The sequence below is a fragment of the Denticeps clupeoides genome, chromosome 13 (assembly GCF_900700375.1).
Source record: "Denticeps clupeoides chromosome 13, fDenClu1.1, whole genome shotgun sequence".
Lineage (NCBI taxonomy): Eukaryota > Metazoa > Chordata > Actinopteri > Clupeiformes > Denticipitidae > Denticeps > Denticeps clupeoides.
The window spans coordinates 9,310,911-9,328,157 of NC_041719.1; the positions used below are offsets into that span (position 1 = coordinate 9,310,911).

The 17,247-nt window shown below is 44.2% G+C and overlaps 1 protein-coding gene and 1 non-coding gene across 2 annotated transcripts in view; one reads left to right on the top strand and one right to left on the bottom strand.

Moving 5' to 3' along the window:
- Positions 1 to 288: 288 nt before the first annotated feature.
- LOC114802751 (U1 spliceosomal RNA) lies at positions 289 to 452 on the bottom strand. Its single transcript, XR_003751776.1, has one exon. It is a non-coding gene; the product is annotated as a U1 spliceosomal RNA (small nuclear RNA).
- A 266-nt stretch (positions 453 to 718) lies between these two features.
- The window catches only part of pde4ba (phosphodiesterase 4B, cAMP-specific a), a 105,647-nt gene continuing 89,118 nt past the window's right edge, over positions 719 to 17,247 (top strand). Inside the window, exon 1 of the mRNA XM_029001863.1 lies at positions 719 to 1,206. The gene's annotated coding sequence lies outside the window, so the exon portion shown is untranslated. The remainder of the gene's footprint in view (positions 1,207 to 17,247) is intronic.

Below are 17,247 nucleotides of genomic sequence, written 5' to 3' on the forward strand. Positions count from 1 at the left end.
GTAGTAACCGTGTCTATGGTGGTGTTAATGTAGTTCAGAACAGAGGAGGTGTAGATGTCGATGTCCGTGTGAGAGCCACAGGTGGCCTGTGAAGCAAACATACTCCAGTCTGTGTGTTGGAACCTGTCCTGGAGTGTGATGTCAGCCCCCGCTGGCCACACTTTGATGGTCCTCACTGATGGCTTCACACGGTTGATGAGGGGGGAGTACTTGGGGGTGAGAAACAAAGAAAGGTGATCTGATTGTCCGAAGTGGGGGAGGGGGGTCACAGCATAAAAAAAAAAAAATCAGGGGAGAGCGCGAACGCAGTCCCCCACTACCAGAAATTATGCAGTCGAGATTCCCACATTTGGGGAATTCGCAGGGGTCAGCACAGCCGAAGTGCAATGGCTGAGCCTCGCCCTGGGTGAACCGCCTTCTTGATCACGGTATCTCCCCTGCCAGGGAGATACCGTGGGGAGGGAGATACCAGGGAGATACCGTGCTCTGAAATAATGATTGAATGAGGAAATGTATTTTATTCTCATAATCGTTGTCCATATGGTGGTAGAGGCTGGTGTCGCCATCAAGAGAGAAAACGCAGGGACAGCCAGTATATTCAGGACATCAGATGACTTTTTATTGCCACATCATGTTGCCCAACTGAAGCAGTGACGCCGCGACATAAGTTGTTTAAGAAACGGGAAGGCGTCATGTATACGATCCGTCGTGTCGCAGACTGAAGCCATTTGAATCCAGGTTAACGAGCGACGCGGGAATAAAACTTTATCCAGAAGACCGCTGCACCGCGCACGCGCTCAGCCCAGATGTGTTGAAGGCGCCTCGGACTGACGGACGGACGGACGGACGGACGCGTTCCTCGCCGCGGTTACCGAGTTCATCTGGTGGCGGGTGACCAAAAAAAGGGAAACTTTCAGTCGGGAGGACGGCCGCGCAAAAGCCGGTGCGCCGAGCGCGTACGAGGAGGTTACAGAGGAGGAGGAGGAGGAGGTCTCCGCCTTCATCGCCCTACAGGGAGCCGGACAGGGAGTCACTCACACACACACACACACACACCACACACACACACACACACACACACGCGCGCGCGCGCACCATGTTTCATCGTCCAGCCGAGCAACTGGGCTAACACGAGGTGCGTCGGGCACAAAGGAGCCCGGCCGGCGGACGCTGTCGCCCGACAGGAAAGTGGAGCCCGTTTCTGAGGTAAAGGCGCCGCGCTGCATCTCCGCGGTTCGCTTCGGTTCGGTGTTCTTCAACTTCGCTTCTTTTTTTTTTTTTTTACCGACGCGCCGTGCGTGCAGCAGCCTTGACGGCAACTTGCGTCGCTAATCGTACTCACGCCATCGTATGTGTTATACAATAATTGTCACCTTGGATAAAGTAACGAGGTCCATGTGGCGGAGCGCTGTAGTGACGTGATGAACGTGAAACGACGCAACGGAGATTTTCGCGAAAGGTCTCCTCGTGTGTGCGTTTATCGTGTGTGTGTGTGTGTGTGTGTGTGTGTGTGTGTGTGTATATATATATATATATATATATATGAATTTTTCATATACACTTTTGGTTTACGGTAATATTGTCCCTCGGACCGGTGACAGCGCGGTGGTCACGTGAGGGTTTTGTTTACGTCACGAAGGCCGTGGCGCCTAAGAACAAAAAGAAACGTGTTCTTTATGTTTTACGTACTTTTCAATCATATGGCAAAATGGTGTCTAAACTACAATTTTTAAAAAAAAAATATATATATATATATATATATTTTTTTTGGCTGTGCTACTCACACCAAATGAATGCTGAGATGTGATTGGCTGAGAAGTGTTTTTGACCCCCCCCCAAGTGGGATGAAGTCTGATTTCTGGCGGGATGTTGGACTTCTCTGCAAATGACTCCATCTGTCACTCCGTGATTGTCGCTCCATTTCTGCCCCCAACAAATCATCATGTTGAGATGTGCCCATTTTCCACTTAATCTTTAATGAGAAATGTAAATATATCTATATTTATATAACAGAACGTCCGTGATTGGGATCCAGACACAGCCGAAGTTGTTTGCAAACGAAACACGATTTTATACTGTCTGCCCAGAAAATGCCACATGAATGTTTACTGCCAACTGCCAGACGTTTACTGATGGGCCTCAAGCATGGGCACCGAGAGATCTGTGCTGCGAGATTGCGCTCCATCACGGTTGTCAGATAATGGGAGCGATCTGTCATAATTCATTTTGCCGGTACGGGCGATCGTACAAGAGCGGATGGTGAGAAGCGTAACGAGATGCCGCGCTGAAATCAGAATGTGCCGTCGCTTGATCCCGTCTGCTGTAGAACCGGCAATTGGGTTTTAGTTGATGAAGATGGGTGTACGCAGTTGAGCTAATTGATTATCATCTCTGTGAACATTTGTCATCCCGGCCTGCTGACCTGTTAGCAGTAAAATGTTATGGTCCATGAAGGACTTACGAACACCACCCAGCGTGAGTGAGAAGACCACGTGTGCATGTTTGTGTGCGAGCCGCCGGCTGCCCTCCTCATTATCGAGCCGTGGTGCCGCCGTCTCTCGGGTCATCAGTCAGCGCCTGGAAAAGCGGGGAGGAGGGGCGCTGGCCTCTGGTGGCATTGCTTGATGAATCGGCCCGGGTTCTCCAGCACGCTCCCAAGCGCTTGCTGGCAGCTCAGTGTATGTCCCCGGTTCTGTCCCCGCTTGCTTGTCTTTGGAAATGGGCTGTCTGTTCGGCGAGTCGGGGCCGAGACCTCATCAGCCAGCTCTCAGTCATCATCAGACACACCGTAGCTTCTTATTTCCTGTGTTAAGTGAAAAAAAAAAAAAATGCATCTAGTTCTGAAGAAGAGTGAATGCATTTTTGCAACTTTTTAAACCAAAACCAGTCCACCCACCTCATGCCATAATGCAATGATTAGTTGTCATCTGGTAATATTAAATAAGCAGAAATTTTTCAGCCAGTGATATGGTGAGTCAGTTTGAGCGCCGGATAGGACACGGACCCGTAATCGCCTGTCATGGCTGCGCCACTGCTCACCAAGGGTGATGGTTAAAAGTGTGCTGTGCTGCAGTGTTTCACAATGACAATCACTTCACTAAGATCGTGAATATTTAAGTTGCGGGAAACAAAAGCAAGTATTCTCAGAAAAACACAAACCGGTGATAATAATGCACAGGAGTGAGCTGGCACTGTTGTGCTGCCGTCACTGATCGTATCTCATGCCCTGTTCATATTGTTGTATGGCCTAAGGCATATGCAAAGAAGCAAAACTATCTGATTACTAATGATGCAGCGAGTTGCAAGCAACGGCAGCTTGTCGTGCGACTGTAACCGGTTGGATCTGTGCGTGGCACCATTTGTGGTGCGCTCAGGTAAATTTATGCTTTCGTGCAATGAATTGATTTTATGTCCTCACATGGCCTGTTGCAGGCATGTATGAAACTGATGGTATAAAATGTTTTACAGCTTGAAAGTAAGCATTGTAATCAGGTCATGGTGTTTAATCTGATCGCCGCAGTGCTGTTTGCCGGGTAGAGTGAGGAGATTTTGAGATACAGGTCATGCAAAAGCATATGTCGTGTGAATGTGTGTGTCACATTTTCACATTTGACTAGATTATTGTTGTGTTTGAGCTGGACCTGAAATAGTTCCTGGTTTATTTGTTTTACGAGATGTAAGTTCCTTAGTTTGCATTGTGCAGGAAATTGTTGCATTTTTTTAATCTTTCTTAGGAACTAGCCTGACTGTATGTTCCCTTTTGTGGCTTCGTACCGTTATCTTCGTCATAGCCGTCCGTTTTTCTTAAGCTTTAAGCTGTGAGTTGAGGATTGTTTTTCCAGGAACGCAGCAGCGGTAACATTGTCATGATATAAAACAGTTTATACATCCAGTCCTTCCAGTGTGCAGGTTCATTCAGGCTCAGCTTGGGCATATGTGGGACAGTCCCCCCCTGATCCTCCATTGATTGTTATGTCAGTCTGTCAGATTTTGGACGGATTAATAAATCCATGAGCATGTCTTTGCAGGGTTACATGATTATGGAAGATCTGAATTTTCGCAATTTGCACCACAGTCTCCTCACTCGTGGTCTTTGCTTGTTAAGGAATTGACAGATTTTGCGTAAGTCACAATCCCAGGGGTCTGATGGGATAGCAGTTTGATTTCTGACAGTTTTCCCCTGTCATGAAACTCGACAACCACCTTGTGCCCTAAAGAGAGAGCAAGTGTGATGTGATGATTTTTTATGCATTTGGAACATCCTGTTCCCTTGTATTAAAGATTATAGGAAAAAACTCTTTTAAAACACTGTTGTTTAAGATTAATTATATATTAATTATATTTAAATACATTTTCTATGCCCTCAGAACACAGTGAAAAGTAAAACCTGATTTAAAAGGGAATAAAGATGGAAACAAATGTGATCAAATTGATAGTGGACGGAATTGGCAGTTTTTCTCAAAACGCTGGTATACTGTCGTTGTTCCACGCACAGGGAAAATTTCCTTTTGAAGAACGTCACTGGGGACGAATTTGTTTTAATGTTTGGCCTTGGCGTCCACTTACATGGGGTCAGTCAAATATAGCGATGTGTCAGTATGTGCGGGGTCCCACATATTGACAGCAGCTTCCTGATGCCCAAATTTACTGAAAATTCGATGGAGAGAAATCTAGCAACGGCATTCTGTCATGACTGAGGACGCGCAGGAACGTGACATATTGGATAAATGGATTTATTTAGGACAACATAAACCAGGTGCCATGGACAAAAGGAAACAAAAAAAAAACTTAAACTGACCCACAGGCGTGTTACTTGACAGAAACGAAAACCAACATACATGAACGTAAGGGTGAGTCCACATTAATGCATGCAGCACCCACTGGGTGCTTTGAACTGTTTTTAATCATGCTTCATGGGCTGCAGCTGAGGTCATCAGGACTCCTTGAGTGACCTCACATCCTCGGCACCTGATGGCCCAATGACACTTTCACACACTCACACATTCAGTGTAACATGGGAATAACCAGGCAGTTTTTTCCCCATCGGCAAACACAAATATAACCTATAACTTTATTGATATGAAATAATAATAAAAATAAACCAAATAGTTAATCTCAATTGTTGCATGACAGTTAATAATTTATTAAATGCCTGATAAAAGTCAGTTTAAGGGGGGATGAGTAAATGTGCTAGTAAATGAGAAGCTGTCACGTCCATGCGGGCATGACGCGGCAGGTGAACGGAGAGGAGGACGTGGAGTGACGAGGAATGAAGGACGCTTTCACCTGACATCACGAAACCGGGGTTTAATTTGTGAAGCACAAGACAGGGGAGACATCCGAGACGTAGACACTGGTGAACACGGAACATAACTTCAAAGACCTGACAGCGGACAGAAACGAACAGGGCAGCTTTATACAATTAACACAGGTGAAAACCTGTGTCAGGGTGGTAGTAGCCTAGTGGGTAACACACTCGCCTATGAACCAGAAGACCTGGGTTCGAATCCCACTAACCACCACTGTGTCCCTGAGCAAGACACTTAACCCTAAATTGCTCCAGGGAGACTGTCCCTGTAATACTGATTGTAAGTCGCTCTGGATAAGGGCGTCTGATAAATGCTGTAAATGAAAACGATTAGGGAACATTACACAGGACAACAATGAAACTCCGGTCCGGATCCTGATCCTGACCCGGACCGGAGTAACCCCCATTTCGGACCGGATCCTGACAGAAGCAGGGTGCCTGGGTGCCTGGATGTGATCACACTCGCACCGACACCCCCGAAAGGAGACACAGGTGACCTGCATCGCAGGAGAGGAGCCAGGCGGGAACTCGTGACAGAGGTTCCAGGGGTTGCTCTGTTGTCCTCAGTTTTTAGGGAAGCCAGGTTGTACTCATGTCTTTGCAGTCGAAAATCATTTTTGAAATTCTTCCTCTCACCCACGATGCATGTGCAGTGTTCATGTCGGGCCAAGAAATAATCCTGACCAAGACATCTCTATCGACCTGACCATCCAGTTCCTCAACACACTTAGGTGTTTAGTGCTCAAAAAGAACAATTACTTAATCATCAAATGTTAGTAAAGGAGGCTTGGGATGCCTGTCAGCTGCGTGTCTCCATTTATGGCATTTAGCAGACGCCCCTATCCAGAGCAACGTACAATCAGTAGTTACATTTAAAATTAACATGAAAATATCGTGCCATTTTTATCATGATAATATAATGAATATAATTAATAAAATCATTTAATAAGACCATGCACCTCTCCAGAAGCTGTCGGGGGGCGGCGACAGTTGGCGTGTGTGCTTCCGTATGGGGTCAGATCAGGGTCAGTGTGTGTCTGCAATGGTACCCTCAGAGATGGGAGAACGTGTTTTAATGTGATTCCTCCTCGTGCCGCTGCTCTGCATCCACATTGTCTACAAACTGGATATCCAAACGAATGTGATTTTGTGAAATTCATCTGGTTCCTCTCTGCCATTCGCTCAGCTGCAAGGTGCCATTCATAATCGAAAAAGGATTTGACACATGCAATCAAAACGCCAAGTCAGTATTATCCCGTTAAATTACATATCAACTGCACGTCGTCGCATAATGACAACTTGCTTTTGTGCAATTGTTTTATTCCATCTAAACAAACAGAAATGAAACCAAAAACCGAAACGGACCGAGGCAGGATTCAACTGTTCGTACTTGCTTGGACTTAAATTCTACGCTAATTTGTATTTGTTTAGTGCTCCTGTGCACAGTGAGTTAAGCTCAACTGAGGGTTTTTTTTTATAAATAGAAGCACTAATTTGTTTTTATGGCGAGAGGATGGCGGCGCCTCTGCTCGGTGCGTGGGGACCGTGTGAAAACGAGGCCAACCGGCTCGGCGCGAGCCTACGGAGAGCGGAGCGAGGGATGGACGTGTGAGGAGAGGTCGTCTGCTTCCTCCCCAGGGTGTCTGGATGCTGTGGTACGTCTTGTGCTCTGGCCGGAAGTCTGGCCACTTTTTTTCTGGCCATCCCCGCCATCTAGTTTAAATAATGAGTTGTGGAATGATTATGTGAGTCGGTGCTATGAAGACCGAAAGCGATTTAAAACATTTTTTTTTTTTAAGGGGAATTCATTAAAGTCTTAGTCCTGCCGAGCCTTGCCGAGCCGTGCTGTGTCGCTCGATGAATGATAATGTGACGGGATGGCTACACTGTGATCTATGTGCTATATGTTCCACTTTTTGTAAAGTTTGCACTTAATTAGGCTCGTAGATCTGCTGCAATTGGGCTGACTGCTCAGTTGGAGCTGAGAGATGCAGAGGCAGAAAAACTGCTTGAAACATATGGTGTTTTTCTGAAGGGATGGGTTCAACTCTCAGGAAATGGACGTGGACATGTTTACACATTTGTCAGTGTAGCTAAATAGCTGAGTGAGACTCTTGAATCTTTGCATTTTATATCTATGCGGTGAATGACACTGAAGGTCTGTGGCTTGCTGTCAGAAAGCAGGCCCGTGCGTTAAAAATGCATGAGCCCGCTGGTCATTGTATTGACAGGGAGTCGTTGCATCGGCGTTGGCCTTGAAAGTCCACCAAAGGACGCCTTTGTCTGTTATTCAAGTGCCTGCAGAGCCCAGGCTGCGAGAGCGGCTGCTCTCCATGCTTTCAGTTCCGAGCGGCCAGCTGCTGTGTGCCGTGTTGCCTGACAGGCTTGTGTTTCAGTGACTGGAGCTAAATAGCTGCAACTAATTAAAGTCATGCACCGAGTTCACTGCATTACATACCCATCAAACCGTCATAAACCTGTCACTTAACGTGGAGTTTTTTTCACACCACTTCGTAATGATCTGCTGTGGGGTTTTCACTCTGAAATAGGACCAAAAAATGAACTACTTTTGTTAAAGCACATTGGCAATTAAGCTTATTTGGAATGCCAGTGACGCTGCTACCTCCATTTTAATGCAGGCAAGGTAATCAAAACGTGAATACAAGAGGCAGAGCAGCAGAAGTAGTGCCTCTACATTTAGGAAGGACAAAAGGAGCAAATTACCAACCAGGTCTGCAGCCCGTGGTGAGGGAGGAAGAGAGAGATGGGAGAAGATAGCGGAGTCTTCTTTCAGAGGGGCATGATTCACGGCGCGCGCGTCCACCTTCCTTGTCCAGAGGTCAGCGAAATCTGGCACCGTTCTACTGTGTTCAGCCACTCGGATGTGTCGTTTTGTAATTATCTTGGGCTTCTCTCTGTTGCACAAACAACGCTCCACAGGCCCTCTGTTCTCCAGACTGGCTCGCCCCTCCTGAACGCCCCGGCCTTCTCATAATGAGCCTAGCAGATGGAGAGAGAGAGAAACGAGACAGGGGAGAACCCGGCGAGTGCGATGCTGAGGCAAGTCCATGAAGGATAAATACAGGATATGTGGGATGAAAAGGGAAATGGGGGTGAAAAGCATAAATCTGTCAGACAACGCCAACACCTGGCTTCAGCTGTGGGTCCACATGTGAATAGGAAGTCATGGTGAGAGATCACACGAGTCTCAGCAGGTGTTACCGTGCACCTGTGGTCCCTCATGGGCCACCAGACCTTTCATGTCTGTCTGCTTGGGTTTACATCTCTTAAGGTAAATCTTAGTGCATTTCCCTGCATTTTACATTAGATATCAATCTCTGTCATCTAGTATAGAAAAATAGTAACCTCTTGAGAATGTAGTAACCTCTTGAGAATATTGTTATGCTCTAATTACCATAAATGAAAAACAATTTAGCATAATAATAGTAAAAATATTATTTTGCATAAAAAAACCTGCTGAGAAAGTTGGGAGAGATAGTTTGAATGCCCTCTGAATTAGATGTTTTTGTAGCTATGTTGACACTGTTTAATGTTTATGGGGCAGTGGTGGCCTAGCGGTTAAAAGCGCCCCCGTAACCAGAAGGTTGCCGGTTCGAATCCCGATCCGCCAAGGTGCCACTGAGGTGCCACTGAGCAAAGCACCGTCCCCACACACTGCTCCCCGGCTGTCATGGCTCCCCACTGCTCACTAAGGGTGATGGTTAAATGCAGAGGACATATTTCACTGTGTAGACAGCTGTGCTGCTGTATATCACAATGGCAATCACTTTATCAGTTTAATGCTTATTACCATTTAAAGTTTGTTGGGAAATTGACAGCAAGAAATCATCGCATGTAGTGTTAATTTGACACTGTTGGAATGCTGGTGCTGAATGCCCGTGTGGACGCTTTGATGTGCTCCAATGAGCAAAAAAAAAAAAAAACGTCCTACACTCGGTCCATGTTCACCTGACACCACAAATGGCAGAAAAACGTCTGGTTCAGACATCCGAGTGAATGAGGCCTTAGTTTTAGGATTTGCTGAATGCACACAGCGAGACATTAGTAATGGAAATACGTGAAGAGGGAACAGTGGATCACTCTGTTCTATTGTGCCTCCCTTTGGAGACAGAATAAATATCAGTCCTCCCTGCTCAAAAAATTACCAGCTGTGTGAGGGATGTGAGATATAAGACAAGGCATAAAGGCCTACCAGGCAGGGGACCTTACTTGCACCTTCCAATCCCAGGGAAATGGAATAAATGAGCAAAAATAAAAAGAACACAAGGAAACGCAATACGGTAGCACTAGAGCTTGTGGAGCTTGTGGAGCTTGTGGAGCTCGTGGAGCTGTGGAGTGGGACAACAGGATGCACAACGGTGCTGCGCCGTCTGTCACTGTAGGATGCATTGTTGATGATTGGCCCTGCCGAGAGTTGCAGACTCCCTGAAAACTTTATGGAGGATCGGATCAAAAGACAGTTTTATACCGTCTCCTGTGCATTTGATACCGCTTGCATCAAGAAGAGGTTACAGATCCGTATGACAGATACATCTTTCAGGGGTGCTGTACGTAGATTTATGTCCCGCTGGGGCCAAGTGGTGCTGCTCTCCGGGCGCCTGTCATGGCTGCCCGCTGCTCACCAAGGGTGATGGTTAAAAGCAGAGGACACATTTCGTTGTGTGTGCTGTGCTGCAGTGCATCACAATGACAATCCTTTCACTTTCTTTCTTCTTAAAAAAAACTTTTAATCTTTGGTTTTACTATTTTTATTACTGTAAGAGGACCTGTTTGTCGGATTGCACATTTGTCTTGCATGTCAAAATTTAGACTGTTGGTTGTTAATGACGGGCAGAGATTGATTTAATCCTGGCTATTAACAAAGGATCAAGCCTGTTGAGTCTGAAAGGCCACACCGCGCTAATCAATTATGTTTAATTTCCCAGGCTTCATTAGGAAGCTAATCAGTGGAATCAATGGCTATGGACAAGAAAGGCAATAATTTGCCAGTGATTACATCTAGATGAAATCTGGAAAAGTCTCGTGTCATTAAGGGATCAGCAGGGCAGCACAGGTCTTTTGTCAGTCTAAGCAACAGATATTAGTCTTATATGTTTACTGCATTTTATATAGACGTAGTGACTGTTTGCTAATGTCACAAACTCATATTTGCCAGAATTTTGTATTTGAAGTAAAGGGTTTTATGATAATACCAAGTCAAGGGTTGGCTTGTTATTAGTATCTTATTAATTCTGATAAGTTCTGTGAATTATGTCTTTAAGAGAATTATTTTAGTTTATTTCCTGTTTGTGAAAGTGACATTAGAGAATTGGCAAATGTTGCTCGTTCCAAATAAGGCTCTGCATTAATGCCAAAAAAAGGAGTCTGCAGAGTCCATAACAGTTCTCTCTGTGGCCCTGTGTGACATTTCAGTCCGTTCAACAAGCAGCAAAAAAATGTCTGGCCTGTGCAATAGCCTTTGTGTAAGTTTTTAATTGTGAGGCAGATAATAAACATTGAGGGTCATGGTAATGTCATCCAGCCCATCAATTCTATTCTAAATCATACAAGTCAGAATGTACACTAGATGTGATGCATGTAATAAATGAACTGCACAAAAGCTGCCCATTAACTTAGGAGGCGACTGCTGTCCCGTATGCATCATTCACCGTGCGGGAATATTGCTGCACAGTGTCAATATGAAAGGAAACATTGCTTACAGCAATATGCAGCTTACAATAAACCTTCTGCTGTGATTTCCCTGCTGATTTTATAATGGATCAGAAATTGCTTCGCTGTGAGATCCTGCGAATGTCTAACAGACGTACTTATACGGCTCACAAAATCTTTGTTTGGTCAGACTTTCTATGAACAAGACTATTGGTGTGTATCATGATACGATTATATCATGATATTTTGTGATACTGTACATATTGCAATATTCTACAGTTCACTGGAAATGTATAAACAGAGCTGATATATATAAAACCCTGTGTACAATCTGTGTGGATCACATTCCATGAATAATTTAGCCTAAACAACATAACTTCCTTTTGGGATATATTTATATCCAAAAAACGATACTCTTGGGTTCTGACTTATACTGTACTGGTCGTACCAATCAGTGTTGACAGATGTACAATAATCCCATAATATAAGATAATTTACCCCTTCATTTTTGTTTCACTAGCACGACAGGGCACAGATTTCTGTTTTTGTCTGGCTGCGGATACCTTTACAGCCAATCAATGCACAATGTAACACATAGGCAAAAAACCCATAATGCACTGCTTCAGTTGTCTTGCCGAATGTGATCCAGAACGCGTTCTATGGGTAAAAGTTGCATTATACACTAAAATATACACAGTCTATGATCATTGTCATTGAAGCAGATTTCCTGAGCAATGTCGAATGCGTGTGTGCAATAATTACAATAATTCTAAGCTGCTGTTACCATAGTTCAACATTCAGGAAGCCACAACCTCGCACACAAGACAATTGACCTTTCATGTGTATATCTGGGGATCACAGAGATTTGACCTTTATATTTAATGTCCGGGGGCTGAGTTTACATGCTCACTCTTACACGGCACAGGTTTTTTCTGGGTTCTCTGGTTTCCCCATGCTGTTCAAAGACTTATACACCAGGCAAGTTGGCGACTCTGAATTGGCCATTGGTGTGAGCTCTAGAGTGCGACCAATTTGTGACCTAATTTCTCAATGAGAAAAGAAAAAGGCAGTTGCACATATTACCGACACATATTAGGAACATTTTGTATTCTACACCAATCAGAGATTGTGAAGGCCATGGCCCGCCTCTGATCGCAGCAACTGTACAGGATTATCTGGACGTCGGCCAGTCAGACAGAGAGCCTGGATAAGTGGATTTAGCCACCGATTAGCACTTTAATGGCCCTAAAAGTTAGACCTGAGCCTGATATGTACAGCTTTTTCCTGGTCAAAGTTTTTTCTACAACTCAGACTTTACTTTGCTCAGCTTCCATTTAGCGCCTCACATGGGTGGGTGGTAGTAGCCTAGTGGGTAACACACTCGCCTATGAACCTGAAGACCCGGGTTCGAATCCCACTTACTACCATTGTGTCCCTGAGCAAGACACCTAACCCTGAGTTGCTCCAGGGGGGCTGTCCCTGTAACTACTGATTGTAAGTCGCTCTGGATAAGGGTGTCTGGTAAATGCTGTAAAATGTAAAAATTTACCGTGCGAGCTTGAGCAAAATGACAAAAGTGACAGTGCATAAATGTGCTGGTCCAGTGTCACCTCTCCAGGCTTCCTTTCAGCAACATGCAGCAGGAAACAGACCAGGCAGTACTGTGCGTAAAGAAAATTTTAGGGGAAGGGCCGGGGGGGTGCATGAGCAGACATGTCTGTAGCAACAGAAAACTGTGTGTGGAGCTGCAGCAGGAGGAGGAGAGCAGGCGGGCAGAGAGTATTATCTAATATTTTAGGGCTATCGGAGTACTCGGACAAAATAACACTGTTGTGTTTTTAAACATCTGTATCAATTGTGTGTTATGCAACATGAAAGGCCTCTTAAAATGACCAACAATTTGCTGTTATTCCTCAAAAAAAAAAGGTTTTTATTCAAACCTAACACTTTCATTAGATCAAAGCTTAAAACCTGTGGCTTACTGGCTCCAGAACTAGGCCCATTTAATCAACCTTTCTGTGAAACATTTATGATATACAGGAAAAAAAGAAATACAACTTCACAAACATAGGTTAACCCGTTTGATAACCCATGTATCGTATCATGAGATCCTTGCCAATACACACAAATAAATGTACTTAACATTTGGGGTTAAAAAAGGTGACGTAAGTGAAAACACGTTTTATATTCTAGTTTCTTCAAAATAGCCGCCCTTTGCTCTGATTACTGCTCCGAAAACTCTTGGCATTCTCTCGATGAGCTTCAAGAGGTCGTCACCTGAAATGGTTCTCCAACAGTCTTGAAGGAGTTCCCAGAGGTGTTTAGCACTTGTTGGCCCCTTTGCCTTCACTCTGCGGTCCAGCTCACCCCAAACCATCTGGATTGGGTTCAGGTCCGGTGACTGTGGAGGTCAGGTCTCCACTTTTTGTTTAGTACATAACTCCACATGTGTTCATTCATAGTTTTGATGCCTTCAGTGAGAATCTACCAATGTAAATCATCATGTAAATAAAGAAAACACATTGAATGAGAAGATGTGTCCAAACTTTTGACCTGTACTGTATTTTTTGAACCTGGGTCTTCTGGATCATAGGCGCGTGTGTTACCCACTAGGCTACTACCACCCTTTTCAATAAGCAACAAAACTATTAATATAATAATATTATTCAGCTTGCTCAAATTCAACTTGTGAGATTCAGGTTCATGCTCATGATGCTCTACTGTACTGATAACAGTTATCAGTTTTTGAAGTTATCATAAGCTCCACAAGAAGTTAAGCCTGTTATAGCCTGTCCACACTGAAGTCTGATTGGCTTATTTTGCGAGGCAAATCAGTCAGGATGCTGTGGATCACACACAGTGATCCACACATACACTCTCTCTGTCTCTCTCTCTCTCTCTGTGTCTCTCTCATTCTGTCATGTGAGTGCGTGATGCAAACGTTAATGTCTCGCATGCATGCTTTTGTTTGCTTGCTCTAGTTTTCTTTATATTTTATTTAATTCGTGGGCATCAATATGTGGTAGAATATGTGGTTGTGGCAACTAACGAAAAGACACACACACACACAAAACACAATCATTTCGGCCATTTTGGCATCGGGGGCAGGCGAGCGGAACGTCAAGGTCAAAACGTCAGGTCAGCAAGGGCGAATCCAGGAGAGTAGTCAGACGAAGAAGGGTTCAGTGTTAGGAGTTATCCAAGGCAGGGCGGGTATGGGAAGCCACGCCCCCTGCGGGCAGGGCGGTGGATCGGGAGCTGTGACAGTAAAACAATGGGCGGGCGATTTTCTCGTGGGCCACAGTAGGTCTGTTGAAATGCATTTTCTTTTGCTGCGGTTAGAAACAGATGTGAAATGCCAAGCTGATGTGTTGCGGCAGAGCTGTTAGCCTGACTGGGGTTACTGGAATACTGGAAGTTAATAAATGGTGAGGAAATCCCAGTGTCTGCGTGAGTGTGTTTTTCTTCCCAGTTTGACTCCTTCTCTCCACATCACTTCAGGCTCAGCTCCAGTTACAACAGTGTGAGAGGGTGAGTGGGGCACAACAGTGATTGGACATTAACTCACGGCTAGTACTTTCACCCATTGGCACTTACATCTTAACGGTGGCGTCCGCTGTTTCGGGACTGCAGAAGCAGACGCGACCTCCACAGCGATCACTGTACATTTTTGGATCAATTTTAAAATGAATTGCAAAAAAGAAATCCCACAGTCCATAAGGGTCCATAAGGGACTGTGCAGGGTGGACTGAATGGCTTGGTATTTTACTGAGTACCACTGTACTCGTAGTAGTTAAATGTAGTTAAATGGAACATTTGTCACTTAATAATTGTGTATCAGTTTGTTCAAGGTGCTTATGTAGAACCCTAAAATTTCCACGATGCAGAAATAAACTGAATCCACTATAAAATGCATTAAAAGGTGTGGTCTTCTGGAATTTGTGGTTATGTGTATGACCTGATTTCTGGATATTGATCTGCTGAATACATGGTTCCTTTGTAATTGAATTCTCGTTGCAGTGGCCGTATGAGTCATGATTTGACACTTATGCTCTTAACATGTGACTGGAAAGTGAGATGGGAATAATTAAATGCCAAATGAATGTTTTGTGAAAAACACCACGTCAGTTGGAGAATTGAATACCCTGGGCACAAACAGGAAGTCCCAGAGCATTCTCTCATCTGTACTTCGTGTTTTCTCTTTTCTGTTGGAAACTACCACCTCCCCTGTGAGGATGAAGTGGGAAGCATAATGTTACCCATGCAATTTTGTCATAGAATTATAAAATCTATATTTGAAAGCTGTTGTACATGGCTGGACCCATCTGTTGTGGGGGAGTGGTGACATGGCTTGTCCTGATGGCCCGTGTTGAATGTCATGACCCCTGGAACACTGTGGCGTTGAAGCGCATCCGACGACGGTTGCTGTCTAATTATGAAAAAAGCCTCTCAGTATTGAATTTGCAATTTACTGCTTGACTGTGTGAGTGTGGCAGATGAATCATAGTGCCAATCAGTGTGAGTGGGGTGGCGAGAGGCCTTTTGCCATTGGGGTTTCCCTTTTTGTGTTTAGCCATCAACTAATGAGCGTCATTATTGAGAGGGTGTCGCTGCAGCTCCCTGCCTCTTGAGCATTGAGTGAAATTTTACGGCGCACTGGGCGGTTCTGCTGGAAATACAAAATATCGAAGCCTCGTGTTCATTAACACTCATACAAGCATGCTGTGTATGACTGTTTATTGGCTATTTTTTATTTAAGTTAAGCACTGTACATTGCTGACCACTTAGATTTGCTGGAGCTGCTGTTTGTCATGGGAGAATAGCAGGGTACTCATTTTTAAGTTTGTCAAATAAAAGTACAAGTCTGGAGCTGTTTTTAAAATACTGTACAATATCTCTTTGCATGTAAGCTAAATAAATAAATACGGTTCTGATAGTGACTGTAGACCAACATCACTGACCATATAATGATCTCTACGCATATAATGATGTTTGTTATTAACACTTGTGATTTATCAATCACTGTTAATTTGTCAGCACAAAACTAACGCAGTTAATAAAAGCCATCTGGGATAGCTTTTAGAGTCTTATTAATAGTTTATAAAAGGTAATAACATCTTATCTGACCCTCGGATTTCTCTCTTGTGCTGGCAGCTGTCGTCTGAAGCTCGTAGCGTGTTTATAATCCATGTCAATTCAGCTACATCCTCAACATCCTCATCCTCATTCAGTGCATTTTCCGGATCTCCCCTTCTTTTATATTCACATTTATTCTCTTCCTCATTCCTCTCTATTTCAGTTGCTCCTTCCATACTCCACTTCTGTGGTTTCTCCAGACACTTTGTATTTTTTTATTTGCAGAGGGAACTTTCTCATGGTGAATGGGAATGTGAATTGGATTGTATTTTTCTTTATTCCATTGTTCGCCTAGTTTCCTTCTCTCCTTTTCTCCTCATCGGTGCCTTTTTTGTGTGTGTGATCACGCTTTAGCTGATGCCAGGCACTCATGACGGTGAACACTATGCCCCACCATTGAGCCTTTGGTGTCAAGGCAAGTGCTTACAGAGCGTCTATAGTGAATAAATTACCTCGTTCTTCAGGGCACAGAGCCACTGAATATTAATGTGATCTTTTTTACTGCCTGCAGTTGCACATGGAAGACAAGTCTCTTGAGTTCAACAGCACGCTGCATGTTTGTGCTAATGTTAGTTAATGAAGAATTATTTGGACATGGTTTGGAGAGGAACAAAGCAGTGGTGTACCGGGAGACACGGTGCGCTCATCAACACCTCCTCCAGACTTAACAGCACAATTAGGCAGAAATAATGCCAATTAACTGTACGCGGTCGAATGAGCATTCACACTCTGTCGCTTTCCTACCTGTCCCTCTGGGCAGGACACTGATGATAATTGGTGAATTTATAATCATGTGAAGCACACATATGACCCACACATTTTTTGCTAATCTGAAGATGCAAAAACTCAAATTCATTTTATTTGTCACATACATAGTCATACACGGTATGATATGCAGTGAAATGCTTTTTGCGACTGCTACAGACCACAGTATTGCAAATGTTGCAAACATAACCAAATATTACACTTTTACGTCTTTAACATAAAATGTGTAAAAGGTAGGGTGAAGGTGTGCAAATGAGTGAAAGACAATGATTAAAAAAGCAAAAACAAAAAAAACCTCATCATTCCGCTATATGATTGGGGTACAATGGTGACAGGGACTCATCTTCAGTCACACAGAAGTGCTGGGA